General features: G+C 45.5%; 1 protein-coding gene across 2 annotated transcripts in view; it reads right to left on the bottom strand.

Moving 5' to 3' along the window:
- LOC127003793 (uncharacterized) overlaps nucleotides 1-17,718 on the bottom strand; it is a 136,081-nt gene that overhangs the window by 117,423 nt on the left and 940 nt on the right. The gene's annotated exons all lie outside the window — the stretch shown is intronic.

Here is a 17,718-nt window from a genome sequence, read left to right as displayed (position 1 = left end):
AATGATTTCCTGTCTGTCTGTCTGTCTGTCTGTATGTATGTGGATGTGTGTCTGTCAACCTCCCCCTTATACGATCACCCACCAACCCATCCTCCTACATCCACACCCACTTACGCACCCACACCCACACCCACACACGTACAGACGATCAAAATATACAACTTATGCAACTGCCCCCAACCCCCCAAAAAAAAACCTGTATCCTCTGAAAACCTTTAAAAAAAGTTACCCCGAAATAAAACTTTTAGCGGTGAAAAAAAGTTAAAGGAATCAATAAAAATGACTGGTAAACGCATTTTTTTCTAACTTTTACCAATAGTCGTGGGGAAAAAAAAATGGCCCAAAACTTATGCTTCCATTTTCAGGGCCAACACACACACACACACACACACACACACACACACACACACACACACACACACACACACACACACACACACACACATGCAGGGAACGAATCATTATGCTAATCTCGTCTCTGAAATGCGTAATCCTAATTATGAAAAACAGCTTAATGTCATGAGGGGTTAAAAGCGAAGGGAAGCGAAGCGAAATGCAAGGAACGGGAGGGAAAGGGAAGGGGAGGAAAGGGCACGGACAGGAGGGAGAGGGAGGGGAAGGGGAGGAAAGGGCACGGACAGGAGGGAGAGAGAGGGGAAGGGGAAGACGTGGGATGGAAAGCAGAAAGGAGGGAAAGAGAAGGGAAAGAAAAGGCAAGAAAGATCAGACGGGAAGGAAATGGAAGGAAGAGGAAGAGGATGGCACGGGAAGGGAAGGGAAGGGAAGGGAAGAGAAGTGAAGGGAAGGGAAGGGAAGAGAAGTGAATGGAAGGAAAATGAAGGAATGGAATGAAACGAAAAGGGAAGGGATAGGAGGGCAAGAGAAGATCAAGAGAGGAGAAGGAAAATAAATGAGAGGTAGGGAAAGAAACAGAAGAGAAACGAAGGGGAACGCAAGAATGTTAGAAATAAAAGAGAAAAGAAAGGAAAAGAAAGCACAAACGATACTATACGCATATTAAACAGGGACAGAGAAGGAGGAGAGAAATAATAAACAAAACAGAAGGAAAAGACTGAAGAAGTGAAAAAAGGACTCAGGAAAGGTGTGGAAGGGAAGGAAACACACATGGACGGAGGTAAATGACGGGACGGAGAGAGGGAAGGGAAGGGGAGGAAGGGGAAAGGAGGGAGGAGGGAAAGGAAATGAAAGGGCGTGGTGGTGAGAGCGAGAGCGAGATGGAGAGAGGCTAACGTGATTCTCCCGAACCTAACCTGCTGCTGGGTCGTCCTATGCGCGCTATAAAACCAATCAGCATTGCTCTCGCCGGGGGAAAAAAAAAAGAGGAAAACCAACACCCATCTGAGTTACAATGAAGGATAAAAAAAGGCGTAACATTAGGTTGGTGGGAAGAGCGGATGGGCGTTACTTGTTGAATGGTCCAGTCTGTTGATCAACCCCCTCCCACGCCCCGACCTTCCCCCTACAATCCCCACCCTCTCCTCTCCCCCGCCCACAGATCTAACCCTCTCATCCCTCTCTCTCTCACCTCTCACAGCCCACTCCCAAGACGAAGTTACATCCCACCCACACACCCACACCCACATAGCTCTTACGGCCCAATACTCTCACTCACAACCCTCGCCCCATTCCACCTCCTCCTCCCCTTCAATCTCCCACCCTCCCACTCCCCCCCACACATCTAGCCCCCTTCACCTCTCTTCCCCCTCTCACTGCCCACCCCCAAGACGACGTTACACCCCACCCACACAGCTCTTCATCTCATCCACCTCCCTCTCCACCCCCCACTTATCCACCTCACATCCCATCCACTTTTCGCACATCCCTTTCCGTCCTTCCTCCCCCTCCACTATTTCGTCCCCCCTCCATTAACTACTTCTCTCTCTCTTTCCCTCACATCCCCTTCCACCTCCACCCACTTATCCACCTCACATTCCATCCACTTTTCGCATATCCCTTTCCTTCCTTCCTACCCCTCCACTATTAAGTCCCCCTCCATTAACTCTCTCTCTCTCTCTCTCTCTCCATTTGTCTCCCATTCTCCATTACATTTACCTTCCTCCACCTTCTCCTCCCTCTCCCTCCCTCTTCTCTCCCTTCTCTCCCTCCCTCCCTCTCACTACCCACATAGGCGCCGCCCTACATCCTTTTCCTCCCTCCCTACCTCCCTCTTTCCTTCCCTCTCTCCCTCCTCTCCCACTTCCCGCTCCAGTTTCCTCTCCCACCACACTGATCTGCTGAATTACCTCCCCGCCCACACCTGTGTCTCCCTCTCTCCCTCCCTCCATTCCTCCCTCCAGCACTTTTATCTCTTCATGAGCGAGCTAATTTAATCCTAACCATTCCACTCCTCCACCCAATGCGGTCTCTCTCTCTCTCTCTCTCTCTCTCTCTCTCTTACTGCACGACTTTCTACAAAGCTGCTGTCGAATTTTGTTGATTCGGTTTAATTCTCTCTCTCTCTCTCTCTCTCTCTCTCTCTCTCTCTCTCTCTGCCCGGTTATTCATAATTATGCATTTTTCACTCATCGGAGCACAGGATTACTCTCGGCTTGCTTCCTCAATTAATTAAATGATTAATCAACTCATTAATTCATTCTACTTCTGTCGGCGATATGTAACCGGCATCGAGGCATCTGTTAGCAAGGCAAGATAAACACCTAACTTACAATAACTAGCGGGTCACTATTTCTTAACTCACTTTTCTAACTTCTCTTACTTTTCTAACAATTTCTGTAACTTTTCTGACTTAATTTACGTTTCCTTTACCTTTTATACAATTCTCGCTCGTTTTCTTTTTTGCTTGTGGTTTGCTTTTTTCTTTTCGTTTAACCTCTACTTGCCAATGTCGTGTTATGGCCTTTAGATTCTTTTATGATTGGTGATTTCCGAGTTACGGCGACCAATTCTTATGTTTAGTGTAGAATTTCCCTGTCACGATTGCATTCCCTCGGTAATGTCCATTTTGCTATTGTCGATTACAGTGTTACGATTGCATGTTCCGTCTACAAGTGCTGACGTCACGAGAGGCAATTCCCGCGCTGTGATGCTGATTCCGGTTACATGATAGCTCTTTGCTTGTTACAATTGACAGTTTTCGTGCTTCAATAGTTAATACCGTGAAGCGTTTGTGGTCCCCGTGTTACGATTGGAAATTCACTCCCCTCCTCGTCCCTAAAAATGATACCCGTGGAGTGACAGGCGTGGTTATGAGTTTTTTGCTTGTTTTATTCACTGGTTTTCGTGGTTCAATAGTTAATACCGTGAATTGCTTGTTGCCCCTCATCTCCTCGTCCCTAAAGATGACCCTCGTGTAGTGACAGGCGTGGTTATGAGGTTTCTGCTTGTTATATTCTCTGGTTAACGTGCTACAATAGTTAAACCGTGAATTGCTTGTTGCCCCTCATCTCCTCGTCCCTAAAGATGACCCTCGTGTAGTGACAGGCGTGGTTATGAGGTTTTTCCTTGTTATATTCATTGGTTCTCGTGCTACAATAGTTAATACCGTGAATTGCTTGTTGCCCCTCATCTCCTCGTCCCTAAAGATGACCCTCGTGTAGTGACAGGCGTGGTTATGAGTTTTTTGCTTGTTTTATTCACTGGTTTTCGTGGTTCAATAGTTAATACCGTGAATTGCTTGTTGCCCCTCATCTCCTCGTCCCTAAAGATGATCCTCGTGAAGTGTCTGGCGTGGATCTACCTGTCCCCCGTGATTGAGTGGTTACCTGTAATCCGGCGCCACACGTGTGCTCTCCCACGCCAACTCTCACGGTACATATTTTTTTCTGTCCTTCTCATTATGTTCCACTTTCGCTTATTTTGCTGACATTTACGTTTCCAACACTGCTGCTTTGTTCCACGACCTTTACGCTTTCCTTATTGTCTTTTATTTTTCTTACGTGACATGTTCTTTCAACTATATGCATTACGAGCTAACTAGACCGTCACCTCGTTTGCACAGCCCTCCACCCAATGAAAAGAAAACTTCCACTCACCTCACGTCTTTGGCATTCACGCCCACGTCCCTCACCACCCACTGCTCCCTTGTCTCCTCTCTTTCTCTCCTTCCCCTTCATTTCCCGCCCCCGTGAACTCCTCCCTCCCTTCCCCCCTCCCATCTTTCCTCTCACGCTTCCGAGCTCACACACTATGACGCCTAAAACTGGGCCACACTCACCAGGGACTCCACGGGGGAACAAAACGTTTCTTCGCCACCCGTCCAAGGCTTCACTCCAAGGACCTCACTTGTGGGTCGCCAACTTGCTTTCGAACGGCGTCACAGCTTCGAAATTTCAACGTGATTTCAAGCGGACCACACGTGAAGGCCGTCCAGTCACCGGAGTCACTGCACTGCACACGCGGACGACCAAAGCAGCGGCACGAGTCCTCCAAAGTTAAAGGTTCGACGGCACTGCAGCAAATCTTGAGCGTCTGTTTATGCTTCAAGCGCCGAGGAAATCACTGACACGCACGCGGCTGCCACCCACGCCTCACCCGCAGCCACCACCCCGCCCACGCTTCTACGGTGAGCTATGGCGCCTTTAGCTTGCACTGGAGACCAAAGGAAAACCGCTCCGATTTCTATCTTTCAACGGGCGTTCAGAAGTGCGGGGAATGCGAGGCAGGAGGCAGCGGCAGTAGCTCACACCGCCGGGGTCCTGACATGCCGACTGCACGAGGCGGCTTGAGCGGTGACACTGATGCTCCGCGCTGCCTCGCCCCTCCCTCCTCCTCCCTGCTTTCCTCTCCTCCCTCCCGCCCTCTCTCATCCCTCAGTGCGCATCCGGGAGGGGAGGGAGGTGGGTGGAGAGGGGGACGCACATTACAGAACAGAGAGGGAAGGGCGGCAAACAAAATACGTGGAACAGACACGAAATGAGGGGACGAGGATGGGTATGTGGATGCAACAATGAACACCGCCACTACCCCTTCCACCTCCCCTCCACCATTACGAAGTCCACTGTAAACACCACCACCACCACCACCGGCACAATCAACACTTATAACACCTCCACAAGCAACAATGTAAACACACACACACACACACACACACACACACACACACACACACACACACACACACACACACACACCTCGTCACCCCTCGCTGGAGCTCTGACGAAGAATCATGGCAAAAAAATCCTTCAGTCTGGCTTCAGGATTCGCCCCACCTTCACTCCTTCCCTCCCTCCCTCCATCTCCTCCTCTTCTCTCCCTCCTACCTGGCGGAGACGAACCAGGTGAGGGATGAGGGAGAGGGGGACTCGAACCCACCACCCGGCAAACTAACCTGTTGCAGCGTCTCCTTCACCCCAAGCCAAGCAAGGCAACCACCGCTTTTACCTGGCAACTACCTGGGGAAAGGGTGCGTGAGACGGTGTGAAAGATGGGGTGCGTGCGGGTGCGTGAGTGTGTGGGGTTGAATGTGCTGAGTAAGGACTGGGGTGTGTGAGTTTGCAATGGGATGTGTATGTAAGGGCTGAGATATGTGAATTTGCAATGGGATGTGTAAGTAAGAGCTGCAGTGTATGAGGCTGGATTGTGGTGTGTGAGGGAGAGCTGAGGTACATGAGGGAAAGTTTGGAAAGGTGAGGAAAGGCAGGCGCGTATGGGAAAAGGCTAGGAAGGGTAAGGATATGGGAAAAATGGACATGTGCAGAACCGAGACATGCAAGAGGATGATAAAAAAGCGAGGGTAGAGTTGAAATGCAAAGGAGGGAAGTCGCGTGGGCAGAGAAAGGGGTAAAGAAAAAGGGGTGGATTAAAGTGGACTGGAAAGGGTGGTAAAAGAGAGAGAGGCGAAAGAGGTAGGGAAGGAGGGAAGGAGAAACGAGTGCATGAGGAAACACAGGGAGACATGGTGCTGGATATTCCCTCTCTCCATCCCTCCTCCTCTCCTCCCTCCCAGCATCCCTCCCTCTCTCCTCTTTCGTCCCTCCACGTCTCCCCCAACAGCCCCGTTTAGAGTGAAAGTTCAAAGGAGACTTCAAGAGTGACATTTTGGATTTCCAGCAGCTGGCGCCCACACCACCACTCTTGAAACACTCGCTGGCACGGAAAAATAGGAGGGGGGAGCATGCGAGAGAGAGAGAGAGAGAGAGAGAGAGAGAGAGAGAGAGAGAGAGAGAGAGAGAGAGATGGAAGGGGGGGAGGAAATCGGTAATGGGGGGTGGTGGTGGTGGGGGGGGGAGGTGATGGTGGTGGTGGTGGTGGGGGGGGGGGGGGGGTGTGATGATAATGATAGCGGAATCACGCTTGACATGACCCTCCCAGCAAGATGAGGCTGTCACCTGTAAACAGAACACCTCAGCCGGCAACAGGTGAACACACACACACACACACACACACACACACACACACACACACACACACACACAACTTAACAAGATGAATCCCGTAAAATGACACGATTCATTTGCGATGCTAATGACCACGGTAATTACATTGTCTCTTAAGTGGAAATAGCTAGAAAGTGTGAAGAGAGAGACAAATAGATAGATAGAGAGAGAATATTTAGTTTTGCATAAATTGAAACTAAAAATATCCAGGAATGAAAAGAAAAAAACGCTTGTGGAAATAGATATGGAAAGTGTGGAGAGAGAGACAAATAGATAGAGAGAGAATATTTAGTTTCGCATAAATTAAAACTTAACAAATCCAGGAATGAAAAAAAAATCCGCTTGTGGAAATAGATATAAAATGTGGAGAGAAAGACAGATAGATAAATGGATAGATCGATGGAGCTAATTTTAAGCTTTCCACATATTAAAATTAAAATAATCGAGGAATAAAAATGAAAAAAAAATGCTTTGAATAGAAATTAATCACATATTCTGCATCAACACCTTTATTCTTTTTACGTAAGAAGGATAAACACACACACACACACACACACACACACACACACACACACACACACACACACACACACACACACACACACACACACACACACACAATTAGGCAAGCAACGAAAACAAAACAATAAACAAACACGTCGCGCGAGACAAACAGCAGAAAACAGCAACAACAACAACAACAACAGCGAGGAAAAAGGGCTATTAAGAAAACCGGAAACAATGACAAACGAAGAAAAAGCAATAAAAAGGATAAGCGAGCCAATTAGATAAGGACAGGAAGACAGAGGAGGAGGAGGAGGAGGAGGAGGAGGAGGAGGGAGAGGAGGAGGGGGAGGAGGAGGACAAATTGGATGCTGGTGGACGCACGAATGAGGGAAGAGATGAAAAAGAGGGAGAGATGGTGAAGAAAACGAAGAAAAATGATGTCAAGAGATGATGATGGATGATGGAGATGAAGATAATGATGATGATGATAATGGTGGTGGTGGTGATGGTGGTGGTGATGGTGGTGATGGTGGTGTGGCAAAAGGGTGGAAAGAGTTGTTGCTGGAGTTGATGACGTAACGTGAATATTGACACACACACACACACACACACACACACACACACACACACACACACACACACACACACACACACACACGCAGATTACACAAAGAGAAGGAAAAAAAGTTAGAGGAGGATGCTGCTATCAGAGTAAAAGAAAAGTAAAAAAAAAAGTTCAAAAGAAAAAATATCAGCACAGAAGTTTTGAAAAGAGGAAAAAAGAATGATCGCGGAAATCGTAACAAAGGGGGAAAAAAAGCAAGGACATGGCAATAGTTTTGGAATTTTGTCTTGAAATTTTCCTGCCGCAGTGACGGTCAATATTTCCTTAATGTGTGTGTGCGTGTGTATGCGTGCTTGTGTGTGTGTGTGTGAGTGTGTATGTGTGTGTAGGACAATTTTTGGGCAACTTTTTTGACCCCCTCTGTTGGGCCTTACATAACTAAAACAGCCCCCCCTTAAGAGCAAGTTAACGAGAGAAAATTCATCGGCTATGGAGGAAAGCGGAGCAGGTGTGCGTATAAGGGAAAGTTAATATTTTGCGTGAGTTCTGAAAATTTACGCTGAGCTTTTAAAATCTTTCCAGTCATGTCTAGTGAGAGAAAAGGAAAATTCTTTGGCACGCATGGAAAAGAAAATAGAAAAGGCGAATCATTTGAAAACGCACTAGAAAAGTAACAACGGTGAACTATTTTTTTTCAAACACCAATAGTCTTTGAGCATTCTGACGGACTTTTTCAGTCTCATCCACACTTTATAGGAAAAAGAAAAAAATAACGGGTAAAACAAAGTAAAAATCCGAGAGTTCAATGAAGCAAGAAAAATACTAGAATTCGGAAGATAAAAGATCAGGAGATTACGAAAGTTAGGGAGGAGAGTGATTGGTTGATTGATTGATTATCTGATTAACTGATTGACTGATCGATCGGGAGAAGATAGAAATGAGAACTGAAAGATGGAACCAAAGGAAAGAAAATAGACGCAAAACAAAGACTATAATAGAAATGCATAATGAAAGTACAAAAGCTAAAGGAACACTACGATGAGAAGAGCCTGGCCTATCTAGGAAAAGAAGTACGCAACAGAATCTAATTGAAGGAAGACGGAAAATAAACCTTGACCACTAAGAAAGGTACCGTTGCCAGATTGTCCTACTCAGAGCATAGTATTTACCTGTTTCTGACGCCTAACTATTGCCAAGAGACATCCGAATCTAACTCTTTCTAACGATAACTATAAATTATTTTCCTTATTGGAGCCCAGAAGACAGTTTGGGGGTAGGAAGTCGGGAAATATAATCGGCTGACCACGACAAGCTGGCAACGTTGATGAAAGGTCAGGTGAGACTACAAAGACGATAAATGGAAGAAGCATCAACGGGCACAAGAAATACGGATGAAAGAATGGAAAAAAAAAGCATCACAGCAAGAAATCAAAAGTTATAACGGATGGACAGGATCAGAAAACCCATTACAAATAAGAGAAAAAAAAAAGACTGAGGAATCAATGGGTTGGAAGGCTAAGTGGACAGGCTTGATCACCTCCGAGGAACATTAGCGGGTGGAGCAGGAGCAGGTGGAGGCGTAGGTGGAGGAGGAGGAGGAGGAGGAGGAAAGGGAGGGTGTCACCAAGGCGCACGTGGGAGACAATAACAGCGTAACATTATAATGATTTAGTTACCGACCGTCATTTTTTTTTGTCGATATTTACGAAAAGAAAAAAAAGTAGACTTGTTAACGTACTACAACTATTACTACTACTACTACTACTACTGCGGCTATCACTACTATACAGGAATTTATGAGGAGGCAAAAGATGTCTGACTTTACACCGAACTGAAAGGACAAAAAAGCGTGTTCTTAAGAGGTATTAAAGCAAGGGAGTAACTGCGTAAACTGACCTATATATTACGACAGAGAAGGAAACGCCAAGTGAGGAGGAGGAGGAGGAGGAGGAGGAGAAAGAGCGGGCACGCGAGGAGAAGAAAAAGGAGGAGGAAGCAACATCACAAAGGAAGAGGAAGGAGACGGATCATAAAAAAAGGTGCATGGAGGAAGGGAGGGAGAGACAGATGAGGCGGAGGGAGGAAGGGAAGGAGGAAGGGAGGGAGAGACAGATGAGGCGGAGGTAGGAAGGGAAGGAGAGGGAGGAAAGCAGTGAGGAAGGTGACACTGATAACCGGATGGGTGGAGGAGAGAGACAATTACAAGACTTATTTTAATGAAAGAAACGTTCGCAAGACACGGTTTGTACCACACCTCGCCCCGCCAGTGATAAACGTTCGCGGCGCCACACTGCCACAGATACAGACACTACCAGATCACACCGGAACCACAGCAATAATGGGACAGATTACGGTTCCTCCACCACCCATCTCTGTATTTCGAAAGTCACATCACAGCCACAGATCACTAAGTTCATGAAGCCATACCAACCACAGCAACAGCCACAGCACACGGTAACCACATCAATAAAGGGACAGCAAGGGGGATCATACAACAGGCCCAGATGAAAACACACAACAGGAACACCACAATATCTTTCTACCCATGCCCTTAGCCACAGCACGCCAACACCACACCACCAAATGTTATGCCACAGGGAACTATGATGAAAGGAACACCATACCACCACCACCTCAACATCACTCCTCGTCCTCCTCCTCCTCCTCCTATTCCTCACTAAGCGTTTCCTTCTCTTTTGTAATATATAGGTCAGTTTACCACAGCCCATCGCATCATAATAGGTCACATCTCCTTACATCTCACCTCACTGCACCCCACACTACCACCTCCACAAAAGCTTACCCCGTCACAGAACACGCCACATCAAGGTCCAGGATCCAGGAAATAAAGGAAAATAAAGGAAAAGTAAAAAAAGATAAAGGAAAATAAAGTAGAAGTAAAAAAAAGGTAAAGGAAAATAAAGGAAAGTAAAAAAATAAAGGAAAGTAAAAAAATAAAGGAAAATAAAAGAAATAAAGGAAAATAGGTCCAGAAGTCTACCTTCGTCCCCTTCACCTCAACACGTACACACCAATACCACCGTCACAATACTGCCTTTGTGTTCCCGAGTCTCACAAACCTTTCACTATTCACTAATGTATGTCAAGCTCATGTATTATTCGGGTTATTGCGTTTACTCTATCGATATAAATGCAAACTTTAACTATATGAAAATAATGTACGTATATAGAGGAGTGAAAGTTTAGTGTTATGCTATTCCAGAAAGCAGGATTAAAAGTCACCAAATAAAATAATAGAGAGTAAAAGTGTTGGTATTGTCCCTTAAACTAAAAATCTGGGAAAATTTAAAAATGTCAGATCTCTAAACAAAGCGAATGTTTCAAAGCTGTAAATCCGATGCGCCGTTTTTTCGAGTGAAGCGTATCGAATCGGATATCCGTCCCGGCGAGTTACGTTACAAAGCACACCTGAACTCACGCCAGGCACAGGTAAATAAATTATCGACACACCTGACCCGGCCACTCACACGCCGGCCACCACCGAGCCAACTGAACGAACGCCACGAACCACTCAACGAAACACCAAAGCTTCGAAACACACACAGATTGAACCACATCGAAACCAAGCAGACAAAACACGAACAATGAGGGCGACTAAAAACATCATCAATCACGACATACACACACACACACACACACACACACACACACACACACACACACACACACACACACACACACATTTGCATAATCACGCACATGCAACATATACATGCACGCACGCACTCATACACGCACGCCCATTCACACACACACACACACACACACACACACACACACACACACACACACACACAACTGGGTCAGCCGAGGGAGTAGTTAGGTGAGTCTGGTAAACGTACATCCGGGGTGAGTGAGTGAGTGAGTGAGTGAGTGTGAGTGAGTGAATACATTTAGTGAGTACGTAAGAGTAGCCAATCCCTTCCTATTGCTACCTTTTCTATGCATATTCAAGTTTTTTTTTGCCAGCACCTCATTATTTCCCTCCCATCCTTTGTGTCACTCCCTTTTCGACCGGTTTTCGCTGTAGCAAACACGCAAAATAACAAAAAAAAAGTAAAGAACCAAAAAAAAAATTCTAAATGTCACCGTTCACCTGTTCCCCTCCGTACACACACACACCTGTCTCCCTCCCATCATCTCCCATCCCATTAATAGTAAACGCACCTGAATTTCCACTTTTTTTGCATTCGCCATGAAAAATCTGGATGACTAAAAAAAAAAAAAAAAAAAAAAAAAGTAAAATAGGGAGACAAAAAAAGGGACATACCATTAGCCGGGTCAGTGTGGGAACTTGTGCCCTTCCGGAAGTAGAGGTGGAGGGAGGGAGGAAGGGGGGGGAGGAGGGGGGTAATAGGGAGGGAGGTAATGGGGAGGGAGGAAACGGTGGGTAGGGGGCGGTTGATAGAGGGAGGAAAGGGTGATTTTTTGGTGGGGAGTTTAGGGTGAGGCGAAGGGAGGGCAGGGAGGTAGAGGGGACGGAGGGTGGATATAGAGAGAGAAAGGGAGAAGGGTGGAAAGGGAGGACGGGAGGGCGAGAAAAGTGATGAGCAGGGGAGGTAAATCGAGAGGGTCGGGTAGGAGCTGTAATGAAATGAAGCTATGTGTCGGGGGGGTGGGGGGGTGGGGGTCGTTCACCATAGTCTAATCACGTGCTGGACTCGAAATCCCTCCCTTTCCCTCCCTGTTATTCCTCCCTTTCTTTTCCTCTTTCTCATCCTCCTTTATTGCATTTTAATCCTTCCCTTCCTTTCCTCTACCTCCCATTCACTCATTTGTCTTATTCCTCTCATTCTTTATCTCCTCTTCCTCCCTTTCCCTCCCTGTTATTCCTACCTTTATTTTCCTTTTTCTCATCCGCTCTTCTAGTACCTTTATTGCATTTTATCCTTCCCTTCCTTTCCTCTACCTCTCCTTCACTCATCTATCTTATTCCTCTCATTCTTTATCCCCTCTTCCCTCCCCTTCATACGTATCCGTCTACCTTTTCCCATCTCTGTTTCTTTCCTCTCTTCGTTTTCGCTTATTCATCTTTTCATATCATCATTATCATCATCGTCATATGCAGTCATTAGTAATCCAGCCATTATCTCCCCGGAAAGTGCTTGGAGTTGCATACTAATACCATCAATAACAATCTGACACTCTCCCTGAAGTGAAAGTGCTTCGATCAAGTGTATCATGCCGGCCCTAACACACGGTTCAGAAGCCAGTTCGACAGTCCAACACAGTCATTGTAAGCGCCTTAACCAAACTCTATTCACCACAATGATCCGTTATCTCTACTCAATACCAGACACTAAAGAAATTTCCGGTGTGGTTTTCTATAGTTTCCTTTTTTTTATATCAATGCCAAACACTATACAAGAAATGTTCATAGTATTTTGTGATTGGTTGGGAAGCTTACAAACTTGCTGTAATGGACTAAGTTGGGGAGTTTCGTTTAGTCGGCGCAACATCTATGGTCATATGCCGGAGAGAGACAGAAGGGGAAGGAATTGTAGGAGAAGGCAACAGATCCCAGGAGACGGGACACAGCCCCCGATTAATACCTGGTACCTATTCACTGCTGGGTAGACAGGGGCGTAGGGGATCGGAAAACCCGCCCAATTTTTCCACTCCGCCCGGGAATCGAACCCGGGCTCTCTCGATTGTGAGCCGAGTGTGCTAACCACTGCACCACGAAGGCCCCCTAATGGACTGTAAAACTGGTCCTTAGAGAGAAAGCTAAAAGGGCCGTATAGCTAAACATTTCGTCGCCAAAGTTCACCTATTTGACAAGACTTGCGTAGGAGTTTGGGACATTTCCAGGAGTAGTTTTATGGCCCTGGTGTTAGTGTGACCCTTCTTCTGTACCGTGACCCTAAAGAAACACTCATTAGAACCCGATTGATCCCCTGTTTGACCTTTATAAATAGTTGATATGAGATTTGAAAGTGTCTTATAATGTCGACCTAAGAAGCGCACCAAGTAAACGAGTGAAGTGTAGAGTATAACATGGAGACAAAGCGAGCATCATGTATTAGGGAGGAGATAAAGTATGAACATATTTTTATGACGATTAATAAGGAATAAGAAATGGACTTAGGCAGGTCATATCATGCGTTGAAGTGATATAACAGATGAACAACCAAGGTAAGAGTGGCAACCGAGGAACTGTATACAAGTCAGGGCAGACAGAGGATCAGGTAAGGAGATTAAATTAGAGCATTTGCTGGAGGAGTATGGAGCACACTAACATCAGACACAGAGGTGGAGGACGTTGGGAGAGGCTTAAGATGATGATATGAAAAGATGAACAAGAGAAAGCGAAGTGAGGAGAGGAACGAAGATGATGGGAAGGCAGAGAGGAATGAAGGGGGGGAATGGAAGAGCTTAAGACGATGATGATGATGATATGAAAAGATGAACAAGAGAAAGCAAAGTGAGGAGAGGAACAAAGATGACGGGAAGGCAGAGAGGAATGAAGTGGGGATAAGGGAAGAGATGAGTAAGAGATGAGTGAAGAGGAGAGAAAGGAATATGAGGGAAGGGAGATAAAGAGAATGGTAGAAATAGATAAATGGGATAAAAATATAATTAAAACGATGAAAAAGAAAAATAGTAATAACAGGGAGGAAAATATGTACGAAAGGGAGGGAGGGATAATAGGTAGCCAAATATGTAGGAGGGGAAGGGAGGATGAATAAAAGGGAGGAAGGGAAGAAGAGAAGGGAGAGAGAGGAAAGCAGGGATGGCGGGGCGGGTACTCATCGTGACTATCAATTGGACACGTTTTTGCGACACCCTGTTTTTTGTTGGCGATCCTCCAGTGGGCGGGATGCGAACCAGTGACCCGGGCGACTGTGAACCACGAAACCCCCCACCCCCACCCCCCCACCCCCACAGGCACGCCCCAGCAGGTGTAACGGGCCCTACAGAATCCCAGCTTAATTTTGGGACCCGATCGGAAATTGCGTACGGAAAGGAGGACAAAGGAAGGGAGAATAATGGCGAGGCAGGGATGAATGTAAAGCAGGAAGAGGGAGGAAGATGTGATAAAGAGGGAATACACGAAGAGACATGGATAATAATAGCTGATGAAAGGGATGGCATAAGAAAAGAAGAACCGGAATGCAGAGTACGAAGGAGGAATACACGGATAGATAATAAAAGGTTGTAGAAGGATAAAAGGAGAAAGCAGAAGAGCCAAAATGTAAAGTACGAAGAGAGAATAAGAGACAATAATGAAGGAATAAAGGAAAAGATAGATAATAATTGATAGTTGATGGATAAGGGAGAAACCAGAAGAGGAAAAAAAAGAGCAAGAAGGAAGAGAGAGGAATAAAGAAGACATAGATAATAGGAGATAGTTGACGGAAAATGAAGACAAACCACAAGAGAAGAAGAAGAGCAAGAATGACAGAAGGGAACACGATACGAAATGAAAGATAAAAAACGAAATATATAAAGAAAAAAAAATGCAGAATGACAAGAACCTGAACGATCACGAACAGACAAAGACACACGTTCCAGCCATGATTAGTAAGTTAAGTAGAACATGAAGCGGAGGAGGAGGAGCAGGAGTAAGAGAAATTAAAGAGAGCAAGAGGGCGCAAAAGAAAAAAAAATACATCAATAAAAAAAAAAAAATAGCTTGACTCTGACTTTAAATAAATCCTCTGACAAACAACTGGACAGAAAAAATGCCAACAAGAGCATTTAAATATTATGAAGTTAATGATAAGACTTTAAAAACGCCACCATTACATTTTTTTTCAGGTAATTCAATAGCGTTAGGAATAAATGTGCCTATTGATAGAGAAAAGGAACTACGGGGTAAAACTTGCAACAGATAAACAAAATAGATTCTACTGAAATATATTAAGCTACAATAAAATAAAATGTAGCAAGAACCAGAAAACAGTGAATGAAATATGTCAGACGTGGAGGAGGCGGCGAAGGAGGAAGAACAGGAGGAGGAGGCGTGGACGGAGGAACAGAAAGAAAAGAAGGAGGAGGGGAAGAAGGAGGAGGAGGAGGAGGAAATAAGAAAGCATAAGAGGGTGAAATATGTCATGTATGAGTGGAGGGGGCGGTGGAAGGGACTGAAAGGAGGAGGGAAGAAGGAGGTGAAGAGGAAGATGACAGACAGAAGAGGAGGAGGAAGAGGAAGAGGAGGAGGAGGAGGAGGAAAACGGCGAAGACAAGATTGACAGTGAGAGCGTCCGCAATGACAGACAGAGAGGAGGAACATAGGAAAGAAGACAAAGGAGGAAATAAAGAGAAGAGGAGGAAGAAAAGGATGAAGAAGAAAAAGAGAAGGATGAAGAGAAAGAAGAGGCTGAAGAGGGTGGAGAAAGAATACGAGCAAGAGGAAAAAGAAGAAGAGGAAGAAGAAAAGGAGAAGAGGATAGAAGAGGAGGAGGGGGGATAAGGTTGACACGTAAAGGATATGGGATGTGGGAGAAGGGAGGAGTGAAGGAAGGGAAGGGATGCAAGAGAGGGAGGAAGGAAGGAAGGGGAGCCGAGGGGAGTGTATGGAGAGGAAAGGGAAGGTAGGAGGGAGGGAGGAAAGGGAGGAGAGAGGAAAGGGAGGAGGAAACTAAAGGGTGATTTGATATGCTCGTCCCGGAAGCAGGTGGAGTGTGTGTAGAGTGACGTGCGTACACACAGGTGCGCGCGTACACACACACACACACACACACACACACACACACACACACACACACACACACACACACACACGCAATTCATTCCCTTGGTTCACGTGTGTGCCTCGTTTGTTTGTTTTTTGTAATGATGTTTTTGTTTATAATGTTTGTGTTCCTGTCGCAGTTATTAGCATTCTTGTTGGTTATTGTAGCAGTAGTAGTAGTAGTAGTAGTAGTAGTAGTAGTAGTTGTAGTAGTAGAAACTGACATCCACACCCACACAGTAAGAAAGAAAACGAAGAGCGGGTGTTCAGCTCTCTATCCTCGACACAGACAATCCAAACGCTTTTACATTTTGGGGACTATTAGTTCGGCCAGCGCGGCGCACCTTGACTTCACTAGCAATAATTGTCTGCACAGCGCCGCCGCCTCCGCGCTCTTTAAGTCCCCCTCAGGCAAGAAAACGGGGCTGAAGAACTCTTGGGAAAAAGCTCAGAAGAAAAAGAAAGTTGCATTCTGTTAAGTGTAGTAAACCACCTCGTAACGCCTTTCTCAAGCTTGGCAGTTTTCATATAGTTCCCCTAAATGGTCGTGGTTTTCTGTGATGCTTCCTTGGCCTCGTCACAGCTATTACAGTCCACCCAGAAAAGAGAGAGAGAGAGAGAGAGAGAGAGAGAGAGAGAGAGAGAGAGAGAGAGAGAGAGAGAGAGAGAGAGAGAGAGAGAGAGAGAGAGAGAGAGAGAGAGAGAGAGAGAGAGAGAGAGCACAACTGACGGATTAATATTCACCCCAACGATATAAGATTTCAACGAACAACTTACAACCAAAACAAGCAAACCGACTGACTATCCTACGCTTGTTATCAGTAAACCACAAATTAAACCCTTGCTGAGCACCGACTGATACCTCAACACTTATTACCTTGACTTAAACTACCTTCTTGAACTCATCACCTAGACTTTCCCCTCAAGCCTGTACTCAGTGGTTTTGGCTCATTATTAAAATCTTGCTTCTTTTTAAGGGAACCCAACAGTATCCTTAAGAGAGACCTCGGGTGAAGCATCGACCACGTAAGTCTTGGCACAGAAATCCACCGAGCTGAGCGTCGACTTCTTGAACCCTGAACGCGACCCTCAACGAAACCTCAGAAAGATGCAACACAAAAGAGGGAAGAATAATAACTACATGTCTCCCCCTCGCCTCAAATTAACCTTCTATATATATACACACATGCACGCACACACACACACACGCATACTTACACACACACACACACACACACACACACACACACACACACACACACAACGATTACGATTACCACTATGAAACCTATGATCTTTAATATTCTTTCGCTTTTACGCACACACAAACTATTATTATTATTGTTACATGTATTATTATCACGATCAATTTTTCTTATTCGTATTGTTCCATTTTTACGTGTTCCGAATTTTTTGATAACTTTTTGGGGAATCTCATATTTCCTTAATCTTATCCGGATCGTTTTTCCTTATATTTTTAGGTTTTCCGGTTCCTCCCTTTCCAAACTTACTTTTTCTCTGTTTTATCACTATTTCCTTTACAATAAACAAGAACAAAATGCAAAATGACAAAGGCAAAATCCTCAGCCCCT

The sequence above is a fragment of the Eriocheir sinensis genome, chromosome 26, assembly GCF_024679095.1.
Source record: "Eriocheir sinensis breed Jianghai 21 chromosome 26, ASM2467909v1, whole genome shotgun sequence".
Classification (NCBI taxonomy): domain Eukaryota; kingdom Metazoa; phylum Arthropoda; class Malacostraca; order Decapoda; family Varunidae; genus Eriocheir; species Eriocheir sinensis.
Note: the sequence above shows the minus strand (reverse complement) of the source record. Positions and strands in the feature narration are given on the sequence as shown.